The sequence below is a fragment of the Nicotiana tabacum genome, chromosome 11 (genome assembly GCF_000715075.1).
Source record: "Nicotiana tabacum cultivar K326 chromosome 11, ASM71507v2, whole genome shotgun sequence".
Lineage (NCBI taxonomy): Eukaryota > Viridiplantae > Streptophyta > Magnoliopsida > Solanales > Solanaceae > Nicotiana > Nicotiana tabacum.
In genome coordinates this window covers 81,535,845-81,539,490 of record NC_134090.1, presented here as the reverse complement: position 1 = coordinate 81,539,490, position 3,646 = coordinate 81,535,845, and the positions used below count along the sequence as shown (strand labels likewise).

Here is a 3,646-nt window from a genome sequence, read left to right as displayed (position 1 = left end):
TGGAGTTAGCTGTGTCTAGAGCCACTGAGTGAACCACACGAGTGATTGGAGCGTTCCTTGTTGTCCATCCTGAGTTTTGTGCCATCTTGTCAAGCAGGATCTTGCTCTTTTTGAATGTCTTGCTCAAAAATGCTCCACCTGTTGAAGCATCAACATTAGCTTTCAAAGTATCTGCTAAACCCATGTAAAATCTCTGCCCCAATATCTGCTCCGGAATACCATGATGTGGACATGTAACCAGGAGACCCTTGAATCTCTCCCACGTTTCATGCAGCGTCTCAGTGGGTCTCTGTTTGAAGCTCAACATCTTATCAATTTGTTGAGCAGTTTTGTTGGGTGGGTGAAATTTGCTCAAATATTGCTTGACTAATTCCTCCCAAGTAGTGATAGAGCTGATATGGAGTGAATTAAGCCAAGTCTGGGCTACTTCTGTCATTGAGAATGGAAACAACAACAAACGTATTACTTCCGATGTGAAATTGCGCTGTCTCTACGTGGCACAGATTGAGAGGAAGTTCTTTAGATGTTGCTGAGGATATTCAACGTATGACCTAGAGAATAGTCCCTTCTTCTGCAACAGATGTAACATGTTATTGGTGATCTGGAATGAGTCTGCTTGTATATAAGGGACTACAATAGCAGTTGCTAAGTTGTCAGTTGTGGGTTGTGCCCAGTCATATAGTGCTGCTTCTGGCACAAGAGGTGCCACACCCTGATCATTTGGGTCATTTGAGTTGTTTCTGTTGTTTGGGACATTCACGTTGTCCCTATTGTTTAGATTATCGTCTTCCATGTCTGATTCAATTCCTTCGGCTGAGTTTTGTTGTTATTTGCCTTTCCTGTTTGCACGGTTCAATGCCTTGAACACCTTCTCAGGATCTAATAATGCTTTGAATAATTCTCCAGTTCTTGAGGAGTTTTTAGGCATGCACCTATAACAACCACGACTACAAACGTTAGAATTTCAATGATCAATTTAAATTGAAGAAAATTGACTACACTAAGAATTTCTGCACTTCTTTTTAAGTGCAATCAATAACACCGTTAATTCCCCGGCAATGACGCCAAAAATTTGATCATGCCCAACTATGCCTTATAAAAAGGACAAAGCGGTCGCTGCAAATATATTCCGGTTAACAAGTCCGGAGTCGAATCCCACAGGGAATTAACCTATCAATCACAGCTATTGGACCTACAAAAATTCACGTATTTAATCTTTAGAGATATTTGATTAACAATTTGGGTGTTTATTAACTAAATATTTATGTAATTAAAATATAGTAATTAATAACTAACTATGAACGGTTTGTAAACAAGAATTGGAAGGGTCTAAGGTTCTGATTTCTCCTGTTGTCGGAATCCTTTCCTTTCTGCTATGTTTGCTATAAATCTGCCTACGTCTTCTCTATCGATTATGAGCACTCCGACTGTCGTAACTCTCTCTCGGGTAATTACAACAATATAATAGACATATTCTCCCGAATTACGCTAGCTAGCTTTTAAGTACAACTCACTTAGATCGCACCCAAGGTTTTGTTATCCCTAATCCCACCTTTAAACCCTTCGTATTGATCCCTCATATACGTTAGGAGTGATGATGCTCAACAACTACCTAAACATGAACTCTCTCTCGAGTAATCCACACTAAATAGGAATAGTTAATTGAGGGACCTTCAATCAACAACAATGAGCATATAGTTGAACCAATAGAGATAATACTATGACAAATTTATATTAACATAACGAGAAAATAATCCTTCAACAGGTTCCATCAAAACCTATATTAGGAATTTAGCTACTCATACTCATAGTAACAATTTTCCAAATACTTGGCATAATTAAATTACAAAGTAAAGATGAAGGAATGAAGAATTCGATGCTAATCTTTTCCAAAAATTGTTCCAAACATTTTCTCCCTTCCGAGATAGTCTCCCTAGGTCTAAGATATGTCAAAAGTCCTCAAAATAGTGTTTTTATATGTATTTATATCAAGGAGGGTCGGGCCCAGACGAAACACCCTTTCCTGCGCGAAATAGGACTTGGCTCTGTAAAAAACGTACAGTTGCACCGCACCATGCGGCGCTTTAGTGAACTTTGTCTGCAACCTCCACTTTTCTTATCAGGCAGCCTTTTACATGGCTACACCGCACCTTGCACCACCCCATGCGGTACGGCAGTGCAATTTCCTTAGAGTGAAATTATTTTGTCCTCTTTTAACATTTAAACTTAGTACACGACCTCCGAACACGATCCTGGCTTAAGATATTGGGCTTTTAGTCAGACTTCAAAGCTCCAAATTGATCGATTTAGCTCCAAATTAACTTTTGAGCTCAGGGTCACTTCCTGCAAGGCATAAAACACGTACTAAGTGTAATTCACTATCATTTAAGCTCAAACACACGTAAAAATGCAGTAATTAGAATGTAATACTATGGCTAAAACACGTGTTTCTAGCCTAACATCATATAGCCTCAATGAATTGTTGACTCGGTAATTGTTTATGAATTTCTACATGTCTGTTCCGTCGTGGCAATATTGTAAGAGTTGGAACAAGATTATACATGTCACGAGCTGCATTGTGAGCATTAGATTCGGGGAATGTCTGTTATTATAATTAGAGAATATTATTATGGTCTTGTGAATGATGTGGTGCATGGTGAGAATTCAGCAAAGGTATGCAGTCATGTTCTGGTACATCGTGTAGTGATTGATACGATGTTCATATATTGGAAGCAGGCCTGGTAGAAAATGTCGGATATTGAAACTGGGCTCTAAGGCTCATTTGCCTAAATAAAAGAGGATATCTTTAGAGTTGATCGAGCTAATGTGCTCAACTGAGTGGTGGTAGCACGAGTAGGTGCACGAGGTATTAAACAGTGACTTCAGACAACTCCAGTGTATGTCTCAGCACATTCGAGGACAAACGTATGTGATAATAAGCTAAATTGTTTAATATAGCCTATGTTTTAGCTCAACTTAAGGATGATTTACTATTGTAAATGTTCAAATAATGTAAAAATTGGCTCTAATCATGACTTTAATGTCTCACAGGAGTTCAATAAACAAATGAGGATTTATGATGGTAATCAAGTGAAAAATGGAGTCAAATGACAAAAAGTTGAGCAGCAACATCTTAATAAGAGAAAACCCCACTAGCGCGGGTCATGCGCTCCCGCGCTAGTTCAATTGTTTTGGACAGAAAGAAACCTCACTAGCGCGGGTCATGCGCTCTCGCGCTAGTCCTGTCCAGGAAATCAATTATTTGGGTGTAAAATTGGAATTCCTTCTTAATCCCACTCAATTTACAAAAAGCAAAGACTCCATTATTGGAAGATCAGTTTTTGAGAGGAAGAAATAATTTTAGAGAGAGAAAGTGAAGAGAAGACTCAATCTTGAAGTGAAGAAAAGAAGGGGATTACAATCTTGAAGCAAGGATTCAAAGAGTTATTCTAAACTTTCTTCTATTTGTTTGTTAATATTATGTTTAAAACTTTTATTGTTGATTTTTGTATAATTATGAGTAGCTAAAAACTCTAGTATTCTTGGGTCATGGATGTTAGATAATTATGTTATTTGAAGCTTAGATTGAAGATCTTGAATTTATTGTTATAGGTTGTTTATTTGATTCTGCTTCTAATAATTTTAC

General features: G+C 37.8%; 1 non-coding gene across 1 annotated transcript; it reads left to right on the top strand.

The window, feature by feature from the left end:
• Positions 1-215: 215 nt before the first annotated feature.
• LOC142166651 (small nucleolar RNA R71) lies at positions 216-322 on the top strand. The gene has a single exon (XR_012697054.1). It is a non-coding gene; the product is annotated as a small nucleolar RNA R71 (small nucleolar RNA).
• Positions 323-3,646: the final 3,324 nt, after the last annotated feature.